The sequence below is a fragment of the Ambystoma mexicanum genome, chromosome 6q, assembly GCF_040938575.1.
Source record: "Ambystoma mexicanum isolate Mex_15411 chromosome 6q, UKY_AmexF1_1, whole genome shotgun sequence".
In the NCBI taxonomy this organism is placed as follows: domain Eukaryota; kingdom Metazoa; phylum Chordata; class Amphibia; order Caudata; family Ambystomatidae; genus Ambystoma; species Ambystoma mexicanum.
In genome coordinates this window covers 230,614,659-230,641,415 of record NC_090937.1, presented here as the reverse complement: position 1 = coordinate 230,641,415, position 26,757 = coordinate 230,614,659, and the positions used below count along the sequence as shown (strand labels likewise).

At 45.2% G+C, this 26,757-nt stretch overlaps 1 protein-coding gene across 1 annotated transcript in view; it reads right to left on the bottom strand.

Annotated features, from left to right (window-relative positions):
- NFKB1 (nuclear factor kappa B subunit 1) overlaps window positions 1-25,773 on the bottom strand; it is an 887,546-nt gene extending 861,773 nt beyond the window's left edge. Inside the window, exon 1 of the mRNA XM_069630690.1 lies at window positions 25,333-25,773. The gene's annotated coding sequence lies outside the window, so the exon portion shown is untranslated. The remainder of the gene's footprint in view (window positions 1-25,332) is intronic.
- Between the last annotated feature and the right edge of the window lie 984 nt (window positions 25,774-26,757).

Sequence of the window (26,757 nt, the reverse complement as noted above, 5' to 3'; positions counted from 1 at the left end):
GCATAAACATTATTACATTGATTTAGGTTCTCAAAAAGATGTCTCATTAATGTGATATATTAGTTGGGATGATGCTGCTTGAAGAAAATAATTGGCCCGATTTATGGAGAAGTGCGCATTTGTCCCGCAATTGCTGCGTGCCGAGAACGACACTGCGCAAGCCTTGGTGAAGAATAAAAAATGCGTGCCCACGTATTAATGGAATTTACTGTGCAAAGTAACTATTTGCAAGTCGCGCCCAGAACGCCCGACTCGCCCCCATGCATTGCATAAACAGCCAGAACAGCTACATTTGCGCACTCACCCTGGTGCTAATACACAAACCCTTCAATCAGTGTGTGGAGTCCCCCACAATCAGGCCTGCATCTCAGGGACCATGAGCAGGGTGTCCTGTAACTGTTGCCGGCACTCCGACAACATGCATATGGCATTTCTTAACTCGGGTGTAACTCAGAACATCTGCGCGCATACCCCTGTAAACCAGCTCAGCACCCCACTACGCAGCGTATGTGCACCCCGAAGTACGATCGGAACGTCGTCTGCGTGCACGCAGCCTTAAATCCGACATGCAAACTCACCTTTGTGCTGCAAAATCTATACGTATGTGTCCTTATCTCTGCCTTCGGGTGGCAGAGAGGTCGAAAGATTTGTGCCGGCATTTTGCAAGTGAGAGGTTGCGCGGTCACATCATTGAATACGTTTTGCCGTGCGCATTTGTGGGCGTGCCATGGACTGCCTGCGGCCCGTCCCTCATAACGGCCACTTTTTCAATTGCTCTTCCAAATTTTCGGAGTTCTTCCCCCTAATCTGCCCTCTGCATAGACGTCGCCCACGCTCTGCGTGGAGTCTCGTGCCAGACACTTTGCCTCTCACTGAGATGAGCCGAGCCTGTGCCAAATACACGATAGTCTAGGGAATATCCCGCACATTCGATTCCATGAATTGACAAACGGGATTATGCACTCATTTTGGCATGCAAGTACCCTATTTTCAGTGCAAATATTTCCATGAATCAGGCCCTAACTCCCTTAAAAAAATGTGCTTTCTGTGCTTGTGTGTGCGTGTCCAGCAAGCGTACGCAGAACTTGCCGGGTCTAGCCTCAAATAGTAGAAATAAACTGGATACCATTTAATGGGGTTTGCCTTGCAACCAGATAGAATAGAAAATGTGTGCATTCTTTGGGAGCATTCCCATCTTTTAATCACTGTTGTGATGCAGGGCATTTGCAAGGGTTCATGGTGCATTTGGCTTCATAACAATTTGCTGCTTTTCAGCCCTCCCTTGCTGGTTAAACGGGGTGGCTCTCTTCTGGTGGTCGCCCAAGTGGCTGGCATGTATGACCTTGCCCTACAACCTGTCTTGCCAGGAAGAGTCAGTTTGCTTACAGGAGTCAGGACAGTATGTTTGTGTTCAAGGAGCAGTAATCGGGGAGTTGATAAGACTGATGCAAATTATTTTATATTTAGTTGTTGCTGTGGCCTCATAGCATTGTAAAAAACATGTGTTACTGTTACAGAACTCAATGACAGAAGATCATGGATGGGTGAAAGATTGAGGTGGCCCCAAGAAATGTTGAGTCTTTGATCTTCAGGTGACACAGAAATCTCCTTAGAAGATGCGTTAACCCACCCATGTACCCCAAAGTACAAGCTGGAGCCGGTAGGCCAGTTTGGCACAGGGTAGGGGTTTCACAGTTGGCTTCTTCCTTCAATCAGCGCCACTGATTCATTTCTGTGTGATACAGGTGACTGCTAAATGTCCACCACTATACTGTTTTTGCCAGATAATTATCATTTTAATGTATTGACATACAGCAATACCAACTGTGCATGTCCTCAAAGGTATCCCAAAAAGTAAAACAGCACCTTTTTGAAAACCTAGGTGGGTCTGATATCGGTACCTCACCTGGTGCACACAGTCTAGTTACAGTCATGCTGTGCACTGGGGACCTGGAGGCCTAGTGCCGACCTTCCAACTAGATCCCATAGCCTCATTTCCCACAATTAGTAACGCTCAAAAACAGTCTAGCCGTCAGTGATGTAAACTATCTACATAAAACAGTCTTACATTTCAAGTTATAAAGGTTGGGCAGTCACAGGTGTTTGGCTGAATGTCACCTTCCCTTTCGTGTCACAGAGAATTACCTAATTTGGTTTTCTCTTCTTGCCACAATAAGGTATTGATCTTGAGTTCCTCTTCCTTCATCAGGAGTGCCTGGCTTGCTTTTCTTTTTCTGGCAGAATGCCTGAACAGCAATGTTTTCTTAGCAAACATGTATCCACGGAGTGTGATTGTGCAGAACAACCAAGGTAGGCACCCCCTGGCAAAAGTGAGATGGCTCCGGTTGAGGCTCTTGTGTTCGAGTATTGGAAGCCGGAAGTACTTGTGGAGGAGATGAGCTTCCTCTGGCTCGTTCCATTGGTTTACATTGGAAAGCTCCTGAAGGGATTCAAGATTCATGCCGCAGTGTTTCTTGTTTGCGGATGAGCCATTTGATGGTAGAGTTGCGAGTGCACCACGCTGGGGAATGTTAAGAATAAAAATGTAGCATTTATATAGCACTACGAACCCTCGGGTGTCTGAGTGCTGCTTATTATTACCCACAGTGTGGTGCTCATTTATCAACCTCGGAAGGATGAAAGGCTGAGTTTGGCACTGCCGGGATTCGATGCGTCAGCAGGCTCTGCACAGATGTCAAAGCGAGCGCTCTACTCACTGTGCTATCGGACCGGCTGATGTAAACTGTGGCTTTAGTGCTGCATGTGTGTTCAGTGTGGTTTTCAATAAAGGGGGTCCAGCGTGTCCAGTAAGGTGCCCAGGAAGATGTTGATGCTGGTATGGATTCATGATGATTCCAAAGAGGCATGGTTTTACTTCATTATGCCAACAGAGACATAAGTGAATTTGTGGTATTGCTGTTTTGTGGACGTAGGTTGACCGTGGTTGTGGTAGGCACAGTGTGAGGGATGTGGACCAACACGGTCAAGTGCGTGAGTGACTGAGTGAGCAGTGATCTAGAAAGGACCGGCGAGCAAGGCCCAGCACCCTTCCCTTTATAGCAAGCCCTGCCCAAATGAGTCTATTTTTTATTACATTTGGTGTGTTTGCTATCCAAAAGTACCTTCTTACCCATCAAAAGTTTGTTTGGTGCGCTCCAAAAGTAAAAGAAAATGTCCTCAACCCTTAAAATCTTTTGCAGATCGCTGGAGTTTGTTTTCTTCTATGGCACACTGTAATGCAAGTAGTCTGATAACTGTCAAACCAGCGGTATTTCGGAATACCATCTGTTTCACTGCTCCGTACCATTATGTATTAGCAAATTCGTTACTGATAAAAAATGGCTGCTTGTAAGTGGAGGGTGTGATTTGAATTGTCCATGATCATAAAAACAGAGAAGGCTGTCTGTGTCAAGAATTCGTGCTTTGTGTGCAGGTGCCTAAACAGGAACGTCATTTCACCAAAATGCCAGAGGTATCGGAAGTGACACCACACGACCCTTGACCTCGGATGACATCACGCTACGTGATGTCATTTGACCCCACCCCGAAGTGATATCACGGGAAGCGATGGAACACAACCTTTCACCCCTTGACAAAACAGGAAGTGGCATCAGATAGCATTGTTCCAAAGTACACTATGAAAAATATGGTTACGATATAACTATAATGTGCTACACATTTCATAGAAGAATGGATCCCCATATGTATTGTTAATATCAGTGCGTATAGGCCCATATTACCAAATTACTGTGGATGCAAGCAGACGTCCTGTGGGATGTTTTTACCCATGCATCCGAGCCCTACCAAAAAAAAAACTGCATTACTGGCATTGAAAACATCATGATGGCCAGAGCTTCCCAGAAAATGCACAGGGAAATGCATGAAGCATGAATGCTGCCACCCATTTTTGCCGATGTTATGGGCCAAGAAGGGCACTGCCTAAAACCACCATTGGGCTACCCACACAGTAGCCTGAAACCATTGGGAATGGCAATGCTGATTGCCAAAAGCAACCTAGAACTGTGGGGAATTCATTTTCTTAAATCCCAAAAATGGTTGCATTACCAGTACTCACCACTATCAGAAAGCCGGCGTTTTAAAACAACACCAGACATTTGTGTAAAACTGAATAAATGAACCCAAAGCAGGCCAAAGAAAGACTTACTGAGAGGTGGATACAATGTAAAGTTATATTCTGAAGTGATTTGAAGGTTTATAACAAGACTGGCTGAGCTCTGCAGTTCTGCAGCGGCTTAAACTGAAACTGGATTTAAAATTACCAAAAATCGAAATGTGTAAATAAACTGAGGGACAGACTTGTGACTGCCACATAGTTTGTCACTGTTAAAATGTCATAGTTTTGAACTTAGAATCAGCATTCTAGCTGCATGTGTAAAAATTTTTAGTTTTATTTGAATGCAGAAAACTGGGTAACTAAAAGCGACATTAGCTGGGGCCTGGCTTAAGGAACTGGATTCTGCCTGACAACTTCCCCCCAATTGGAGTGAAACTGGATCCACAGCAGTTCTCAGGCCTGGCTGCATTCTGAGGGGAGGTTACCCCTCTCTGATTGAATTACCAAGGGACTGCTAGAGACTAAACAAAGGACCCAGGCAGAGGGTTTATTGGGGGGAGGTAGTAAATGGCTTCCTCTTGAACAATGGGCCTTCCAGGACTCAGGCAGATGGTTTATTGGGGGGACCGTAAAACAGCTTCCTCTTGGCAGAAGCTGGGAGGGGCAGGGTCTCTGAGCTTGGCAGAAACTGGATAAACTGGTTTCTATACCATGTGACCTGAAAAGACACACCCCTGTTGGCCAGAATATGATTTTAAGAAAGATGTATAACTCATGGTGCGGACTTGTCAAAATTATTTAAATGATACCATAATTCTTGTGATTTTTCTGTGCACGTTTTAAGACGCGTTGGGAATTTGTGTGATGTTCTGGGGCAAAACCCCGCTATTTATGGATACTACAGACTCTGTGTTTAAGCTAGAGACATGGGAATTTACTGGAGTATGTATGGACAGGCCGTGTATATGTGTATAATTTTTAATGAAAAACCAATATTGCAAAACCAGTTAAAAAACGCAAAATGTTGCCATTTCTGAATGCAAGCTCTTAGAAACATCAGAGTTTGAACAGAGTATACCTCATGTGATCCGTGATGGGTGCATGTAATTTCAAACCACTGTGTATCTATGAAATATGTCTTTAGATCAAATATAGATTTGTGTGTAATTTGACAGGGGAGTCCTTTCTGCAAGCCATTAAATGACATCATTCTGACACACAATCCTGTTCTCCAGTGAGAACGCAAATAATTCTCCAACCTATCAGAACTCTGAAGGGGTTGGGCCTAGAAAGCTAGCCTCTCCACCCACTTTCAAAACACATAAAAAGAGACTGCTGGGACAGGTAGAGACATTCAATTCCATTTGCTGCGGAGCATGCTGACCGACGACTTCACATCCAGAGATCCTACACTTAGACTTCCAAGCTAAACAGAGACTACAGAACTTTGAACCAAGAAGGCCCACTGCAAGCAAAAGTATTTGTCAGCAGGCCCAAAAATCATTTGCAGACTATCAACAGCGGGGCGAGCTGTTTGAATTCCCTGCCTAGAACATTGCCGGGACCGGTAGCAGTGTCCAGGGGCCGTGCAGATCAGCGCTGTGTCCGGAGAAAGTGGGACCAGGAGCCGTGCAGATCGGTGCTAGACCAGACCAGCAGAACCCAAGATCCAGGAGCAGTGCCGGTGACCCAGAAAGCAGAGCTGTACTCGGAACCGGAGACCAGATCGCTGTGAAGTGCTGTGCGCAGTGACCGGATCCGTGACAAAGGCGCCTTCCTGTCCAAAATCTCTTGCGAGTACTCAGCAAAACTCAGAACCTATCCCTTAGTTTAATATAATATAATTCAATCTATTTAACCTAAGTAGAACTGTCACCTGTCATTTTCTAGCTGCAAGCTGTAACCTGTCGCTTTGAACTTTTAAAATTTCAAATCCGAAAAACTACCTTTATTTAATCGTCCGTATCTCTGGAACCGTTTGAGCTAGGAACTTGGTTTAACTTTCCTTTTCAACAAGCTTAGAACCGACTTGCTACTCCTTATACTTTTGCCGTTATCGTGATTCACGCATTCGCGAATTTTGCCGCGATTCGCGATTTGGTTAGAAATCCAGCCACCTGTGAAAACAGCAGCTTCCTTGTATTCCTTTGCCAAAAATTCGTTTAACCTGCTAGTTACTCCTAGATCCTTGCTAAAGTGAGCCTGAACTCATCCCAAGTATATTTCACTCAGCCTGAACCTCCTAAAGGGAATTAAAACCATTTTCAGCATATTCCTCACTTCATTGCCAGCACATATAAAAGCATTTTGGGCCTGTGTTTCAAACTTCTGTAGTCTAAGCTTGCTGGGGTGAACTGAATTACATTTGATTGCATTTCTAAGAACTGTGTGCTCTCCTCTTCATTTCCTTACATTGCATAAGGGGGGAGTGGATTGCCAGAGAAAAGTGATTACATTGTTTTGTTGAAATCATATTGAGTATTTTCTGTATTGCATTTTCATTCAACATTGCATCCATCTGAAACTAGATAAAGCATTCTCTACCACCTTATTCTTCTGTTCCTATTCCCAAGCGTGCTACCTCATCCTTTATACTACTCCTGGGTAATCAAATCAGTTTATTAGTAGAATATTAAAAATTGTTGTTAACTGCTCATGTTCTGAAGTGTGATATTAATTATTAATTTATTATAAAGTGTGATATATATATATATTGTTTACATTCTCAAATAAACAGTTTAAACTTGCAAAACAGAACTACTTCTTGGCTCAGTGGGGTCAGGGGGGTTCCAAGAGAGGGGTGTTATATAGGGGTCGTCATCCAGAACTCATGAACTGGACATAAAGATATATCAATAAGGGTTTCCATTCAGTATCCCAGACTACGCATTGACTTAGCTGTAGTGCTGGATTGAATCCTCTTACAAAGTGGGGGCTCGAGCCGGACATTTGGGTTAGATCTATCACTTGTGCAGATTAATACAGTGTGCCAGCTGACCAGATACACATATCCGGTCGAATCACCACGCTGTGTTACGCTGTAAAGCACTCCTCAAAGGAACGCTCTAAGGAAAAGGTCTGTTTTGCAAAAATAAAATACAAACTTCTGTAAGTCAGGAAGGAACTCAAATTCCAGAATGACGACCTTGGTAGATATGAAAATAGCCAGAGAGCACTTCTTACATAAGCTATTTGTGAGAGGTGAGTGGACTCATCAGGACCAGACGGTCTGGTTGCAGGCAATCGCACCCCAGATCACTGAAACAGGGTCAGATATATGGAGAGACCAGGGTCCCTTACATGTGGCCCTGAGTGAACTATATATGTCCCCTAAGGCCAAGGATGAGCACAACAAGATTGCCAGGGTAGCGGCATATTTATATTTACATATGGGAGCCATGCAGGACAAATGTGCTGAAGGCCAAGATCTGGCGAGTAGGCAACTGCTGGCATTACAGAAGGCCCAATCTGATCTGGACTCTTCTGAGCAGAGGCTGCAGAGGAGCCAGGAGTCAGAAAATGATAGTAGGCAGTATATCATTAAAATAAAAGAGGACATGGATATACTGCAACAGGAAAAGACAGACCAGGATACCAGAATTCTGGCCTTGCAGAAGGAACGCCAAGACAGTTTGAACTCCCTACTGCAGAGCCAGAAAAAGCTGGAGCAACAGATCAATTTCAACAGGGCATGCACAGAGCAGGTAGCCACCCTGCAAATCCAACTAGACAGAGAGAAAGAGGAGAGCAATAAACTGATCCTGAAAGACCTGGATACCCAGGCAGAGTTTGATCAGGAGCGCCAGAAAGTTGGTGCCTTCCAAAGGCAAAGGGACGACCTGACGGCACAGATGCAGACTCTTAGTCAGGAAAGGGACACCTTAGGCCAGGAAGTCTGCCACTTAAAAAGAAAAATGGAAGAAAATCACCTGGCCCACCAGGGACTGGGTGACCTCCAAAAAGAACACCAGGACTTGCTAGAGCACACCAGGAGGGTGGAGGAGGCTCTGGCAAGACAGGAGCAGGCCAGTAGGGATGGGACTCAGGAGGTAACCATCCTGCAGCAAAGACTGGCCCAGTGCTCCAGGACCAATCAGGAAACGCAGAGAGAGAATGAGGCTCTCTGCCAGCACGATGATAGGCTCCGACAACAGGTAGCGATGCAGGAGAGACTGATAGAGTCTAGTAAGGCCTTAACTGAGGAACTGAAGGCGCAGGCTCTTGCATTGCAACAGGGAGCAGGGGCGGATAGAGACCAGGTTCGCTGGGAAAGGGAAACTCCTGAGCATAACCTCAGGAGCCCTAGTACCAGAGGCCTTTATCTCTCTCAGTCCCTGGACTCTGCCACCCCATGTCCCCTGGCGCACATGAGCACCAGGCCACAGGGATGGCAGATTACTATCCAGCCAGAAGCATGGGGCTCATAGGCCAGTACCTCCCAGGAATGGATGGGCGGGCATCCGGGTATGGGCACCCAAGCACAGTGCAATTTAGTGGGGAACCCCAGGAGAATAGGCCCATTAAGGGCATCCTGAAAACTTCTGCCCAGTTAGGTCAGTGGGGGGGGGTACCCATCAAATCCTGGCAGCAAGGAGGAATCTGAAGACTCCTCTGAACGGCGCAGGACACAGGAGACCAGGTCCCCACATTCTGCCAGCCATTCCCAGGCTCGCAGAATCCGGGAAAACCTGGAAGATCAGACAGGCACCTATGGGAGCAGTGCCTCTGAGTCAGAGGATGAATGGACCAGGGTTACCCGAACCAAAAAGGCCAATAAGGCAAAAAGGGCCTTGCTTAAGGACCCTTTGAAGCAAATAAAGGCAATAAGGAGTGTCATCACGCCTTATCACAAGAACGCCAAGTATTCTGTTTGGGAACACTTGGAGCTTTACGAGCAAATGATGGAGACTTTCCATTTGAAGGACAGCCAAAGCTGTATTCAATATGTAAAGTGGACCTTCTCACCAGAATACTCCAGTTTCTTTGCGGGGCTGGAGGACCAAAATCATTTAAGATGGTCCACCTATAAGGCGGCCATCTTGAAACATTTTTCTGTTCACAGAAATCCTCAAGAGGCTCGCAAGGCAGCCTACAATTTGCAATGTGGGGAGGATCAGGCCCCACAAGAATTCGTGCAAGAACTGAAACGCGCCTTTGCGCAGACCACCAGAAGGGTGCGCACAGACAGCAGAGAATTTGTCAATACATTTTTCCATGCCTTGCCCAAATATATAATGACCCAGCTCATGAGAGATTTTCATGAGAAAAGATCTTTAGACTGGGCCATTGAACAGGCTACCCGGATCTATGAGGTGCAGAAGCCCATAGAAAATAAAAATAATGCGCCCAAAAACCCCAAAACCAACAGCACCCCTGCTGCTGCCAAGGTGGCAGAGGTAAAGGTTGCCCCCGTTTTAGACTTGGAGATGGGGGGGCCTAAAAACCTACCTGCACCTAATAATCCTAAGCCCAGAAATCCCTCGGGCCAGTCACAGACAGGGAGTCGAGGAGGTAGTCCCACAAATGGGGTCCCCCGGTCCCCTGACTATGTAAGTCCCCGCTACAAGGGAAACCGACCAATCCTGGGTTATGTGTGGACTCCTCCAGCCCAAGGGGGGGGATCCAGCCAAGCACCTGACCCGGGGAACTTCCCTCCTAACTTCCCCCAGGAGGGCAGAAATTCTCCAAATCCTGGGCAGAACTTTTTCCCCAGGTATCCACCCAATTTCCAGCCCCAAAATCATCCATCCTTCTTTCCCCAATTCCCCGAGCCCAGACAACCTAATCCGGTAGAGGGGAGGCCAAGATTGGAGGGGTACCCAAATCTTCCCAACCCAGGGTATTACCAAAGAAGGGATAGCTACCCTTCCCGGGATCAGCCCAGGGGAGAAAATAGAGCCCGTATCAGCCTGAGCGGGTTTCACAACTCGAGCGCCAGGTCCAAAATATGGCACGGGATCTGGGTCACATACTGAGGGCTCAACAGAACCCTCAGATGAGCATGCCACCGCAGAATGCCCCAAACTCTGGACCTGGTGCTCCAGAACAATGACGGGGGCAGCACCCCGATAATCCACCGGTTCCCAAGGAGGAGGCACAAGGGGAGGGGGGGTGTAAAGCCTTGGAGGAAGCTTCCTTCCCAACTTGTAAACAGCCCCTGGAAAACCAGGAACCGGAAACAAAATCTCCTACTCCTGAAAGCCGGCCTCCCAAGGAGCAGAGGGGGGGTAGGAGAAACAAAGGACCCAAACAGACCCACTTTGTGGAGGAGGTACAGGTCTTCCAATTTGAGGGAGAGGGATCCTCAGAGGATCCTGGGGAAAGGATCTTCTCCTTTAGAGATGGGGGAACTCCTCCCAAGGAAAAATGGGTCCCAAGGGGTGCCAATTCAGACTGGGGAGATATGGAGACTGAGCTACCGCCCCCCATCATCTCCTTCCAGAACCCACAATACCAAAATCCCCTGGTTCAAACCCATCCTGGTGACTGCCTCCAAAAAGGGGGGGCGCGGCCCAGAACCGGAACCAGGGGAACCCACAATGGCTCTGATCTCCAGTTGCCAACTGTTTCTTTCAGATTCCCAAGACTCTCCACAGAATTCTGCCCAAATCTCTTCTCTAGCAATGTCCAAAACCAGGTTAGCCCACCAGTTGTCCGAAAATGTGCATTATCTGTGCCCCATTGAGGAGAAGGAGGGAAGATACTATGCCCCGGTACAAGTACAGGGGCAGGGTACAATTTTGGCACTGGTGGACACTGGATCACAAGCTACCCTTCTGTCCAAAAGGGCCTTTGAGGAACTAAATGCAGGAAGGGGGGAGAATTACCGTATTCCTCTCACCTCTCTTCCTGGACAACTGCAGAACTTTGACGGGAAGGAAATTCCTGTCGAGGGGACTGCAGACTTGGACATTAAAATTGGGCGACACAAGGTGAAACACCCGGTCATAGTAGTGACTCCAGAGGGCACCCCTTGTTTACTAGGGAATGACCTCCTGAGAAGGTTGTCACCCCTAATAGAATGTGTAAACAAGGTCTTCTGGACCCAGACTAGCCGACCAATAAAATTAAAACAGAGTGTCAACCATGTTAGTTTAAACGGCACCTGCCACATGGTTGAACAAAAATCTGACCAAGTAGAATTTCACTTCCAGAACAACCAAATTCCAGACGTGACAGTAATAGCAGTAGGACAACAGACTGGTGATGGGGGGTCCTCTCTATTTCTGAAAATCAACCTTCCTTCCAGTTTAAGGTGGTATTCCACACTGGAAGGAAACACCCTGAAATTCTTTACTAATCCGCAATCAGAAACTCCCACTCCTATAGTCCAGAATGATGTGAAATCAGCTCAGAGCCTGGCTGATATTCAGCAAATTGGAGAGCAGTTGTTCATCCCTGTTCAGTTAAATGATGGGAAGGACTCTGTTCTCGCTCGAGTCTGTGTGAACAACGGTAAGAGCTTCATCAGCGAAGCCATGTTCCGCCAGCTCCCAAAAGATCCAGCCATTCCCACACTCAAACTGATAGACAAATGGGAAATGGACCTGGAAGCACCCAATTGCAAACATCTCCTGCCAAGCAGGTTTATGCTCAAAATCTCCATTGGCAACAAGAGCATAGTCCACAATTGTTGGGTCGTGCGAGACGTCACTGCCGCTTTTTACTTAAGCAGTGACATTCTCAATCGCTTTGCCATTAGTTTGGACCTAATAAACTTCAAAGCTTGGTCCCGATTAGCAGATAATCCCATGGGCTTTGATGATCTAGAAAAAGCATTTAGGTCAGCTCAATTGCTACCTTATGCAGTTGAAATTCAGATCAAAGAGGAAGTCACCATCCCAGAAAGGACCCGACAATTCTCCCTGGAAGTGAAAGTTAAAAGAGGACAATATTTGCAAAACCCTGATGCTTATATACATCTAAATGCTTCTCTCCAACAGCAAGGGTTGGGGGTAAACCCAACTCCATTAGTCAACATAGAACATGACACCATTCCAATAGAGGTGGATAACAGCGACTTAAAGAGTATTACTCTAGCCGCAGGCACCATTATTGGAATGGCGGTTGATGACCGACATTTTTCCATTGATTTAGGAAATGAACTGTTAGGACCAATCCCCAAGGACTGCTTTGACAGTGACAGTGATGACAATACAACATCAGACAGGATTTTTACCCGGCAACGGGGGAACTTCCTGGTGTATACTTCTTGCCCTTATGGTAAGGAAGATGTGACTTGTGACTTCAGGAGGGATGAGGTGATTTTCCAGGTCCATGAGGGCTGCCTTTCCCACCTGAAGCCTCCAGTCCAAATCAGCACTCTGACCAGGGACTTCTCCACCCAGCTGGAGGAGGCCGCTGAAATAGCCAAACCAGAAGTCTTTCCAGGCTTCGGGCAGATGGTGGAAGAGAGAGTCAACCTAGCCGATGCATGTGTGACTCTGGAACAAAAGCAAAAGTTGAAACAAGTTTTCTTGGATTTCCAAGATCTCTTTGCGGTAGACTCATATGACTGTGGTTGCACCGACATCCACACAATAACAATCCCCACGGACCCTGGCATGACTCCAGTGTTTGTGAAGCAATATCGTTTGCCTCTCGCATCCATGGAGTCCCTTACTGAAATAATTAAGAACCTTGAGTCCCGGGGAATAATTTGTCCAATACACAGCACCTTCAATAATCCGGTGCTGGGAATATTGAAGCCAAACGGCCAGTGGAGACTCTGCGCCGACCTTAGGGAGCTCAACAAACGGGTCCATACTTCCCGATGGCCTCTGCCCTACATTGACCAAGGGATGGCCCAGATTCAGGGGTCACAGGTATTCACAGCAATAGACCTGACCAATGGATACTGGACCGTGCCTGTCAGTAGGGAGGACCAATACAAGCTGGCTTTTACCTTTGGGGCCAGCAGTACACATGGACCCGGACTCCCTTCGGATACCTCAACTCCGACAATGAATTCAACATTTTCCTACACAAGGCCATGCCTGACCTGGGTGCAAGGGGTAACCTGGCTTATGTAGATGATGTCCTCATCAAAAGTTCATCTGTGGAGGAACACATAGCGGAGATCCGTTATGTTCTGACCCAGTTGAGGGCCGCCGGAGCAAAACTTTCCTTTCAGAAAGCACAGTGGTGTAGAACCCGTGTTAATTTCTTGGGGCATGAGATTACTCCTCAGGGTCTCTGTCCCCAGAAAAAGAAAGTGGAAGCACTTCAGAAACTGAAAGACCCCACAACTCTGCGGGAACTAAGGAGCCTCCTTGGACTGACTAATTACAGCAGAAAGTTCATTGAGGGCTACGCAGAGATCACCAGACCCCTGATTCATCTCCTGAAGGGGGGGGTCAAGTGGGAATGGGGTCCAGAACAAGCCGAGGCAGTAAGACAACTCAAAAGAAGCCTCTCACAAGTGCCCTGCCTAGCTCACCCTGTCAGAAACAAGGAGTTCTTCCTGGAGACGGGGTTCTCTAATACGTGCTTGACGGCAGTATTATACCAAAAGCATGACAAGGTCAATAAAGTAATCTCCTATGCAAGCAAAACTTTATCCTCTGTGGAGGAAAAATTCAACGATTGTGAGAAGGCACTCCTGGCAACGGTGTGGGCATTGAAGAATTACCGCCCGTTTATCCAGGGGGAACACATCATAGTGGAGACTCCACACCAGCCTCTGCAATATCTCCAAAGTGACAGAATCCGGGCCGGAAATGTGAGTAATTCCCGAATTACTTCCTGGATTCTGTCAATGCAAGGCTTTCCTGTGGAGGTCAGATATGGCCAAAACAAGAAGAGTCCCCTTGCGCAAGGTCTGGCTGACTTGCATGATTGTGCCAGAGAAAACTGTCTCGAGGACGAAAGTCTAAAAATCAAGGACAACACGGAGGCATACCTTAATTCCCCACACAAAGTCTTTGAAGAGGACAAGTTTGAGGGAATGCCCACTGTCTATGTGGATAGATGCTCTTACCATGTTGACAACGACGGGGAGAAAGAACTGGTGGCTGGTGTAGGGAATGCATGGGTGAAGGAGTTCCCAGAACCCTCCGCCGGATACAAAATTGGTCCCCGAAGTAGTCAGGTGGCAGAATTGATGGCTGTGCATCAGGCCATCCTCACTGCTGTCCAACATCAACTCCACGAACTGGTCATAATCACCGATTCGGATTATGTCCGGAACGGGTTCGTGGAGCACCTGGTTAATTGGAAAACCAGAGGCATGTTATGTGCTAATAACAAACCCCTGAAACATGGGAAGTTAATCCAAAACATTGATGATCTGGTCACATCGAATGGGATGACCATCTATTGGAAAAAGATCAAGGGTCAATCCACAGTAGAGGGACCAGACAACACTGGAAATGACTTAGCTGATCAGCTGGCCAAAACTGGGGCCATCCAAGGGGATCTAATTGAAATAGAGTCCCTGTTGGGGGAAATCCAGGTCACTGCTATCACTAGGTCCCAGACAAATGCTCACAATGATCTTTCAACTGCCCAATGGAGCAAGGAGACCCCTGATGCTGATTTGATTACAGCTCAGAAGGGGGATCCAATTATTGGTAAGTTTTACCAACACCTTGAGGACCCTGAGAACTTTCCCCTGACGGATACCGATTACATTGGGAAAGAGGACCTAAGAGTGTTGATGAAATGTCCAAAAATGTTCCGGATCCAAGACGGTTTGTTGGTAAGGAAATCCAAAGCTGGCCACGATCAGTGGGTGGTTCCTACCTCATTCCGAAGCCTGATGTTAAGTCACGCCCATGATGCGGCCACCGCCGGTCATAGGGGGTTTCACACAACATTGGAAATCTTAAGAGAGGTTGCATACTGGCCACACATGGGGCAGGACCTCGACCAATACTTGAAGGGGTGTCTTGTGTGTGCACAATTTCAGTCATCATCCCTCACGCACCGTGCGCCTCTCCAAAAGAGGGGGAAGACACTGCCATGGTCAGATTTACAAATCGACTTTGTAGGCCCCATGATTCGCTCCACTAGGGGGAATAAGTACATGTTGACTGTGACATGCTTGTTTACCAAGTGGGTGGAATGTCTCCCAGCCCCAAACTGCAAGGCAGAAACTGCAGCTGCCCTGATGATTAACCACATCTTTTCCCGTTTTGGTCTACCTCAAAGGATTGAGTCAGACAGAGGTAGCCACTTCACCAGTGAAGTAATGACAAAGATGTGGGAGATACTGGGGGTCAAGAGAAAGCTACACATTGCTTACAGGCCAGCTTCTTCTGGAACGCTACAACCGGACAATTGTGAGTATCTTAAAAAAGTTTGTGGCAGATTCTGGGCCAAGTTGGGGTATCCGATTACCTCTGGTCCTAATGGCCATCAGATCTACCGCTTCATTTGCAACCAAAATGTCACCATTTGAGTTGATGACTGGACGCAAGATGGTGCTTCCTCAGCATTTGCTCTACAGAACCCAAGAGCAAATGTTGATAAATGCCTCCACAACTCATGAGTATGTGGAGAATTTAAGGAAACACCTTCAACATGCTTTTGCTTATGCTCAGCGGAATCTAGAAAGATCAGCTGATAGCATGAAGACCCACTATGACCTGAAAACTTCCAGGAAGGAATATCAGGTGGGGGACTGGGTCTATTTATACAATTTCCAAAGAAACCAGGCGAAACAGCGAAAATGTTTGCCTACATGGAAGGGACCCTATGAGATTATAGACAAGATCTCCCCTGTGGCCTACAAGATCTGCATCCCCAAAGGTGGTTTAGCAGAGGGGGAAGACAAGTGGGTCCACATAAACCAGTTGAAGTGTTGCCATCCTAGGCACACTCTGCAACAATTGGAGGAATCCACTGGAATCCCAGAGGGTACCGCTCCAGAGTAATTCAATTCCTAACTTAAAATATCCTACATATAGCCTATCAAATTCTGTGTTTCTCAAGTTTATGTGTTCCTGTCTCTTAATTTAAAAAAATGTGCATGTTCATATCTGTTGAGTTCTAAAATATATATGCCACCCCACTATATCAATGGTGGGGGAGAAATGTCCATGAATAGGTATTGCAGCTCTTCCTTTGTCGTCCTAGGAGAAAGAAAACCTGGAGACTGGCCAAGGAGGACGATCCGGAAACCGGGAGCAGAGACCCGAGGGGCCCGGGGTACCGCCCAATCTTCCCATCGGGACCGGCGAGGAGAACCGATCGATCCGACCGGATGGAGAAAAAGATGCTGAACTGTGCCATCTACTGGAAGAAGATGAGGAGAACATCCCAGATCTTGCGAGTTCCATCAGTGAAACAGAATGGCCATCGCAAGAGGGGGGCTTGTGGGATGTTTTTACCCATGCATCCGAGCCCTACCAAAAAAAAAACTGTGCATTACTGGCATTGAAAACATCATGATGGCCAGAGCTTCCCAGAAAATGCACAGGGAAATGCATGAAGAATAGGCTGCCACCCATTTTTGCCGATGTTATGGGCACAGAAGGGCACTGCCTAAAACCACCATTGGGCTACCCACACAGTAGCCTGAAACCATTGGGAATGGCAATGCTGATTGCCAAAAGCAACCTAGAACTGTGGGGAATTCATTTTCTTAAATCCCAAAAATGGTTGCATTGCCAGTACTCACCACTATCAGAAAGCCGGCATTTTAAAACAAGACCAGACATTTGTGTAAAACTGAATAAATGAACCCAAAGCAGGCCAAAGAAAGACTTACTGAGAGGTGGATACAATGTAAAGTTATATTCTGAAGTGATTTGAAGGTTTATAACAAGACTGGATGAGGTCTGCAGTTCTGCAGCGGCTTAAACTGAAACTGGATTTAAAATTACCAAAAATCGAAATGTGTAAATAAACTGAGGGACAGACTTGTGACTGCCACATAGTTTGTCACTGTTAAAATGTCATAGTTCTGAACTTAGAATCAGCATTCTAGCTGCATGTGTAAAAATTGTTAGTTTTATTTGAATGCAGAAAACTGGGTAACTAAAAGTGACATTAGCTGGGGCCTGGTTTAAGGAACTGGATTCTGCCTGACAACTTCCCCCAATTGGAGTGAAACTGGATCCACAGCAGTTCTCAGGCCTGGCTGCATTCTGAGGGGAGGTTACCCCTCTCTGATTGAATTACCAAGGGACTGCTAGAGACTAAACAAAGGACCCAGGGTTTATTGGGGGGAGGTAATAAATGGCTTCCTCTTGAACAATGGGCCTTCCAGGACTCAGGCAGGTGGTTTATTGGGGGGACCGTAAAACAGCTTCCTCTTGGCAGAAGCTGGGAGGGGCAGGGTCTCTGAGCTTGGCAGAAACTGGATAAACTGGTTTCTATACCATGTGACCTGAAAAGACACACCCCTGTTGGCCAGAATATGATTTTAAGAAAGATGTATAACTCATGGTGCGGACTTGTCAAAATTATTTAAATGATACCATAATTCTTGTGATTTTTCTGTGCACGTTTTAAGACGCGTTGGGAATTTGTGTGATGTTCTGGGGCAAAACCCCGCTATTTATGGATACTACAGACTCTGTGTTTAAGCTAGAGACATGGGAATTTACTGGAGTATGTATGGACAGGCCGTGTATATGTGTATAATTTTTAATGAAAAACCAATATTGCAAAACCAGTTAAAAAACGCAAAATGTTGCTGTTTCTGAATGCAAGCTCTTAGAAACATCAGAGTTTGAACAGAGTATACCTCATGTGATCCGTGATGGGTGCATGTAATTTCAAACCTCTGTGTATCTATGAAATATGTCTTTAGATCAAATATAGATTTGTGTGTAATTTGACAGGGGAGTGTCCTTTCTGCAAGCCATTAAATGGCATCATTCTGACACACAATCCTATTCTCCAGTGAGAACGCAAAGAATTCTCCAACCTATGAGAACTCTGAAGGGGTTGGGCCTAGAAAGCTAGCCTCTCCACCCACTTTCAAAACACATAAAAAGAGACTGCTGGGACAGGTAGAGACATTCAATTCCATTTGCTGCGGAGCATGCTGACCGACGACTTCACATCCAGAGATCCTACACTTAGACTTCCAAGCTAAACAGAGACTACAGAACTTTGAACCAAGAAGGCCCACTGCAAGCAAAAGTATTTGTCAGCAGGCCCAAAAATCATTTGCAGACTATGAACAGCCGGGCGAGCTGTTTGAATTCCCTGCCTAGAACATTGCCGGGACCGGTAGCAGTGTCCAGGAGCCGTGCAGATCAGCGCTGTGTCCGGAGAAAGCGGGACCAGGAGCCGTGAAGACCGGTGCTAGACCAGACCAGCAGAACCCAAGATCCAGGAGCAGTGCCGGTGACCCAGAAAGCAGAGCTGTACTCGGAACCGGAGACCAGATCGCTGTGAAGTGCTGTGCGCAGTGACCGGATCCGTGACAAAGTCGCCTTCCTGTCCAAAATCTCTTGTGAGTACTCAGCAAAACTCAGAACCTATCCCTTAGTTTAATATAATATAATTCAATCTATTTAACCTAAGTAGAACACCTGTCATTTTCTAGCTGCAAGCTGTAACCTGTCGCTTTGAACTTTTAAAAATTAAAATCCGAAAAACTACCTTTATTTAATCGTCCGTATCTCTGAACCCGTTTGGGCTAGGAACTTGGTTTAACTTTCCTCTGAAAGCTTAGAATCTCAGCTTTTCAACAAGCTTAGAACCGACTTGCTACTCCTTATACTTCTGCCGTAATCGATTGGTTAAAAATCCAGCCACGTGTGAAAACAGCAGCTTCCTTGCTTTCCTTTGCCAAAAATTCGTTTAACCTGCTAGTTACTCCTAGATCCTTGCTAAAGTGAGCCTGAACTCATCCCAAGTATATTTCACTCACCCTGAACCTCCTAAAGGGAATTAAAACAATTTTCAGCATATTCCTCACTTCCTCATTTCATTGCCAGCACATATAAAAGCATTTTGGGCCTGCGTTTCAAACTTCTGTAGTCTAAGCTTGCTGGGGTGAACTGAATTACATTTGATTGCATTTCTAAGAACTGTGCGCTCTCCTCTTCATTTCCTTACATTGCATAAGGGGGGAGTGGATTGCCAGAGAAAAGTGATTACATTGTTTTGTTGAAATCATATTGAGTATTTTCTGTATTGCATTTTCATTCAACATTGCATCCATCTGAAACTAGATAAAGCATTCTCTACCACCTTATTCTTCTGTTCCTATTCCCAAGCGAGCTACCTCATCCTTTATACTACTCCTGGGTAATCAAATCAGTTTATTAGTAGAACATTACCCATTGTTGTTAACTGCTCATGTTCTGAAGTGTGATATTAATTATTAATTTATTATAAAGTGTGATATATATATATATTGTTTACATTCTCAAATAAACCGTTTAAACTTGCAAAACAGAACTACTTCTTGGCTCAGTGGGGTCAGAGTGGTTCCAAGAGAGGGGTGTTATATAGGGGTAGTCATCCAGAACTCATGAACTGGACATAAAGATATATCAATAAGGGTTTCCATTCAGTATCCCAGACTAGGCATTGACTTAGCTGTAGTGCTGGATTGAATCCTCTTACAGTCCATGGCCAAATGATAACTATGTGTTATTATATAGCACTTACGCTTAAGCGCTTTATATAGAACAAATATACATACAATATTAACCAACCTGTGTTGATACTCATTTATCAACCTCAGCAGGATGAAAGGCTGAGTTGAGGTGTTTAAGAACAGACAAAATCAGTGACTCATCCCCTGAAGTGTGCCTGAAATACACCTTTAATGAGTCTAGCAATTATTGTATAGAATTCCAGAAAGACAAATTATTTGGTGCTCCTATTGTTTCTTTTTTAGGGTCACTGCTGAAAGTGTTAGACTTGTGGAACCCCTGTTCTTTTTCTTTTAAGAGGCGTGACCAAGAAAGCCAGACACTCCAGAAGCAAAGAGCCACATAGCGCTGGCCACAGCCCAGGAGCTTGCATTAAGAAAAAGAAAAACATTTTCTTTTTTTAGGGGTCGCAAGGGTGACCACAAGGGTCACAGTTGCGACCCCTGGCAACCCCTAAATGACGTCCCTGTGCCTAAATGACCTTATTTATGAATGAAGCACTGTGTTTATTAATGAAGCAAGGGAAGACCTCGTTCTGAGGAAGTCGAATGAACAACTATATACATATATATATATATATATATATATATATATATATATATACACATTTATACATAATAGTGCAGAAGTCACTGCACTATAGTGAAGGTGCATGGTGAGTACCATAGGAAAATAAAAAAAAATGAATTGCTAATAACATTTGACTCATATGATGAATTTGGCAGAAATTTTGCAGACAAAATTCTACGCATACCCCCTCCACACGTCTCCCCTCCCCCACTGTCCCCCGACAGATGGAAAATATTGGGAAACATCTGTTAAAAATAAAAAGGTTATTAAGAAAGAAAAAAAACACTTTTTTGGCATCACATACACTGAGTGCTCAATTTAATATGAACAGAAGCAGGGCTCAAAATTAGTATTGGATAAGCAGGAGCTACACGCAGCTCCTGGGTATCCAGCAGTAAATTATTACCAGGAGCTACCACTGGGGAACGAGGAACTAGTACAAAGCGTTACACAAATCTAACTTCCACATAAAATACAAACATATAATTGTATCTCTTATTCATGACCCCTTATGTTTTAAATGTCATGATATGATATGATACAGCATTTATAACGCACCTATACACAAGTGTCATGTAGATTGTGGGATGTATTGACCCACTCAACAGCATTGCCTCTCATCACTAAGCTGCATTTGCGCAAGAAACAGCAACCTGGCTGTGCTGGCTCCTGTGCACACCAGGACCTCAAAACTGCGTTTTGGCAGCAACAAAAGATGGCTGCACCATCCTGCCTAGTACACTTCAGGCAAGATGGAACAAGGGGAGACACTGAAAAAGTATGCCACTGTGCTTTGAGACATATATATGGAATCAAGTGAACCAGCAGCACTGCATTGCTGCAAAAGCCAAAAATTCCCCTTCAAAATGAAACCTTTTTTCACCCTTTCAAAATGCTGTGTTATGCTATTTCCATCTGTACATTCTGAAACCACTGTGATGGAAACGGCCCAGCCAGGCCCAGGATAAGTCATTGTGCCTCAGAAAAACCGAGTATAAATCCTGAATGACAGGTCCTGTCAAAGTAGATTTGAAAGAAATCAACAAGCAACTTTCTTTTCACCCGCACGGCAATACGCGATTATTTCTTGACAAAATGTATCCAGCCGCAGCAGTTCAAAGAGACTTTTACTCTCTGAGCCAGGTCAAGGATAAAAGTATACTTTAGATAAGAGTCCTGCTGCGAGGAAAATGACTACAGTTTACAGCTACAAAGACAGTGGCAATCTGAGGAGCTGAAAACCGAATTAAAGAAAGAAATGCTAGCAGTTTTCAACACAAGTGGAAAAATGGGCTGTGCTGACTGAAGAGAAAAAATGACCTGTTTAAAACTCAATTGTTGATGAAAGCCTGCTCACTTAGCAATGTAAAGGAATTATGTTAGTGGTGATAACACACATAGGACATCTTCTATCATAGGTTTGTTTAATTCAAGACCCAAAGTAAGACATTAAACACTTTAAAACACATAGGCTGGAGTTGCAAGCTCTCAGAAAAACCTGTTATTCCAGTTGCCAGCTGTGAAACTTCCCAAAGGAAGGGAGATACACCCTAAATCCAGGACACATAGGTGCGAAGGGCCAGCTTGAAAACCTTTGAATGGGACAGGACAATGAAAGTTCGCAAGTTTGTCAGACATTTGTCTGTGCTCCAGGCTGGGACAATAGCAGTCCTGGGACAATCACCTGTCAAGTGTGAAGGGGCAATAAAAGCTTCAATTAAGACTGGAAACCCCCTTGCCTGGAAGGAAATGACAGCTGCTTGCAGTTGGAGGAAGAAGAAAAACAGGAACTAGTAACAAAGGGACTGCCTTTTGGTGCCAGAGACTATGTTATAAAGATATTTTAAAGACTTTTATTTCTGTAGCAAGAATTAGCAAAAACTTTAAAAGTTTGCAGTTTTAAATCTGATTTTGTGGGCTATCTTTTAAAACTTGGTGGAACTCATTGCCGCATGGGGAACAGAAGTTACAAAATATGACAGATTCCAAGTAAAGTATTAATGTGGCAAACATAAGATTTTGTACATGCATCCCTGGGAACAATTCTTATTTGTGTATAGAATTGTGGAATTTTAGGCCCAATCTTTAACGTGTAAACCGCCAAAATGTTTCAGAAAGGCAAAACAAGGTTGCACAGACCTGACGATTGGACTGAAATGTGATGCACAGAATATGTGAACTGTGTGTATAATTTGCCAAGAGGTTGCAAGTGAAGAAAGTTATGTTTTTGGCAAAATCGGATTTTAAGTAAAGTAAATGTGGGAGTGTTGGGACATTGTAAACCTCACCTCATAAACCTGACATCAACCCCTTAGAAATCCAACCAACTGAGAGCGAGGTGGAGACTAGCTCCCCTGCCCAATCCAAGTAGTTTAGGGGCGGGCGTAGTTAACCCTGCCCAGCCTCTACCTTTATGATGTCATTTTGCACTATAAATAAGGGTCTCTGACAAGACCCTAGACACACACTCTTCCTGATTCCCTGCGCTGCGTTCCTGTCCTTGTTCATCTTTCAGACTCCAGACTCCAACTACAAGGCCAAGCATTGCTGATACTATTCCAGGCCCCATTGCAGACCCCAAGCATTGCTGATCTTGCTCCAGCAAGACTTACCCTACAATAATAAAACCCACTAATCTCCAGTAACCAGGAGAAACTGTGGTACTTTTGGCATCCTAATCCAGTTTTGCTTGCCGCCACTCACTGCATGCTGCTGCTATCCTGCTACCCTGATGACCTATAGTATCCAGTAACCAGAATTGCCAGTCCAGAAGAACTATCCTTTGGTATCCAGTCCCTGCCCAGTTGTTCCTGTCCCGCTGATTTTGTCCAGCTGTCCTTTGTTAGACCTGATCCGTGTGGTAACCTGAACCGCTGACCGTCCAAAATCCAAAAACTCAAAAGTGGACTTTGAGTATCAATAGGAACCATAGTATACCTTGTTTTGCCTTTTCTTTAGTTCCACTCTCAAAGTCATCCTATCCTTATCCTGATAACTTGTAATATTGTCAAAAATCATTCTTGAAACCGTGCTTTGATTCCTTCTACTAGCGCCATATCTTTAATAATTTGGTTTTATGAAATCCTAAGCCCTTGGTCTTCTTTCAAGTGATCAGACTGGTTCCACCAGGGCAGGCGCAGAGGTGCTAGGGTTGAACTCGTGAATCAATCCTGGAGTTTACTGTGTCTCAATCTGGTAGCCTAGCCTGAATGCTCTAGTGTAGAGTAAAACTGTCCTTGTCAAAATTGATTTCTTTTCCTTTTTGTGCCTTCATTTTCTCATAAACGCACCTCACTAGATCTTGCATAATTCACTCAATTTACCAGCTAGAGTCCTCATTTCACTTCCATATTGTACCTATGATCCATAGCTACACCCAACACAAACCGCATCACGATTTACAATATTTCACCCGTTTTTATTAAAAACGGTGTTGGTAAATTCAGGCGGGAATTGCAAAAGTTTGCTAAATTTACAATGTGTCATTTTGATTATAAACTGTTTTAAACCTTCCATTCAATTTCAACTTGTATTCTTTTGCTCAATCCATTGTTGTGATTGCTAGTATCTTTCCAGTGCTGCTCCAGTAAAGAATTGTTTTTGTTTCAAGTGTTTTATACACATTCATTCATTTATTCATCAATTTCCAGGGTTTAAAATCCATTTTTCTCTCTTTTTTTGGGGAGGGAAAGTCAGATTTCCATTATGTTTTCAGTTTGTCATTCCTGATTACCGGCTGCTTCTGTTTATCCACTTAGAATTGATTATTGGTGGGTTGAGGGAACATTGCAGGGGGAAATTCTAACTCAAGTGCTATCTTACCTAAAATCAAAAAGTGCTCCTATTCCCTGGTGTTTTGTAGTTGTGTCAATATAAGGTTAAACTAAGTGCATTGCTTACATTCCTATTGTTCTTATCACCCCACTGATGATTGCTGGCCCATATTCAAATTTGTATGATTTCTTTTGAATTTTAAAATAATTAAATAATAATAATTATAATAATAATCAAAAAATAAATATTACATTTTATCAACCAGCCTGGTTCATGGTCCATTGTGACCTGGCGTATTTGAAAAGGGTGTGTGATATGAGTGGTGTACCATCTCAATATTGAATCTAACATTAAAACATAAGCATTTCAATTGCGCGCTGCATACTGGGCCGAGATTAAGGTGTGCGTTGCCTGATTGAAATCCTTAACAAGATGTGCCCTAATGTTTATTTGTAGGATGTCCCAAATTCATACAGTTAAATTCACAGTTCTGTTTGTTCGGAATTAGCTGACCTGGGGAGACAAAAGTAGCTCCTGATAACTATAGGATTTAAGCCAACCTCTTCTAGGCTTTAAGTATGAGCTAAAAACCTCCAAGCTCCCCTCAATTTCGAACCCTGTGGAAGTTATCTTTGCCGTCTGGCACGCAACCCCTCACCATTCGCAGAATGTTTTGCAGCAGTTTATAATAAAAACTAGTTATCAGTGGGTGAATAAGTAAAGACACACGTCCTGTGGGGCAACGGTTTTAAAAGTCTTGTGAGAGGAGCACAATCACGTGGAAGTGCGTGCCAAAGTGACCCCCTTTCTTCTAAAGAACGAGCGAGATGACCACGTTCACTTGTATTAAAGACACTTGTATATTGATTTTTGACGCGAGCAGCTGAGACATATTCAACTAGTTGCCAAATAGATCGCTTTCTAACATGCCCCTACTCCCCATCCCCGGCCGGCCCCACAGTTTGACAGGTTCTGACCCGACTTCGCCGATTTGTTTATGCAAAACCGTACATATTAAGCTATGGCCCTGAAAATAGTCACTCCGTTGAGAGAAAGGTACAGCATTTCAAGATTAAAATACCGCTGGAGGCAGGTCTGAAGAGTCTGGTGGTCTGTCCGTGAAGGCCCCTGCCTCTGCACCCTGCGCCCCCTGCTCTGCTCCCAGCCGGGGGGCCTGGCAGCGCTGCCTGGACCTGTCACGGCGCGCCAGAGCCCTGTCAAAGGAGGAAGTAGCAGGGCGCCTCTGAACGAGAACTTGTGAAGAGATAATGCGCACGCTGCACACAGCAGCCCCGCCACAGCCTGGCCCAGAGCATAACAACACACACACACACGGGACTCGGCTCTTACCGTGATGCCCGCACGCCTCCTTTCCGGTGGGTGCCCCGTTAAGCGCAGCTGCAAGGGGGCAATGCGGTAAATGACAGGGCGGCAGCGCGGTGCTCAGTCAGCAGCGGTGCCGAGCCATGTCAGCAACGCAGCACACAGGTGGGGCTGCCCTGGCTAAAAGGTGAGGGGTCCCAATGATCTTTCCACGTGTGGGGGCACGGCGGGGGCCCAGCAGCACGGTGGCCGGCGCAGCTCCACACTTCTGCCTCCCCTATCAGCTCCTTCCTCTGCTTCTGCCTTTTTGAGAGGCGGCCCTTGTGCTTGGGTTGGCGGCTGCTCTCACTTCCTGGCTGGAAATTCCCACTGACGTAACAAGAGGCAGGGAGCGAGAGAGAGAAAGTGAGGGGGAGAAAGGGGAACAGACCTGAGGATGAAGCATGAGGTACAAGTACGTGGGGGAGATGGAGGCAGCATGAAAGAGAAGAAAGGGGAGGGGCGTGTGACTAGGAAGAGAAGGAGAGACAGACGAGAGCTGTAGAGCAAGATAACAACACGAAAAGGAAGAGCAGGACATGGGCATCAAGAAAGAAAGTACATGGAATGGGCAGTGAGAAAGACCAGAAAAGAAACAAGAGAAAACAAGAAACAGAAAGGAGATGCAGAGTGAAACATAGAATAATGATAATGATGTGTTTTTTATATAGCGCCTTTATCCAAAGCCCTTTACAGAGCACATATTTACATACAATATCACCCAACCGAGATTGGTACTCATTTATCGACTTCGGAAGGATGAAAGGCTGAGTTGGCCTTGCCGAAATTTGAACCTGCGACCTGCAGATCACAGCAGCGAGGGCTCAACCAGCTGAGCTATCTTACTGGCTTAAAGGCACAAGGTATGGGAATGAGACTAGTAAAGAAAAATATAGAAATATGGTAGTGGAGAAGAAAAAAGAAGGGGAGAGATAAAGGAACAGAGCAAACACGTGCACCTGAAGAAAAGTAAGACGAGAGGAATTATGGATCAAGACATAAAAAAACAAAAGAAAGTGGAGCAAGTGACCAGGAAAAGATAAAGAACATCAAAGAATGGGGTTTGATTGAGGACCTGCAGAACAAGCACACAAATACAAGAAACATAGTAATAGATGGAAGGAACAGCAAAGCAAAGTAAAAAAAAACGATGGAATGCATGCAAGGGATGTGATAGAGAGAGAAAAGAAAGATGGGAGGGGGTCGAGAGAGCTAGAAACAGACAACAAAGACAACGAGGGCAAGGTGTAAAAAGACAGAAGACAAAATGGAAGGAGTAGGAACTAGAGTAAAGAAAGAGGAGGGTGCAGAAAATGAGAAAAACGATAAAAACATAAAGATGAGTTAAATTGAAGATGGGGTGTAAAGAAGGGAGAGGCGGCATCACCAAGAAAGACAACAGAACTATAGATA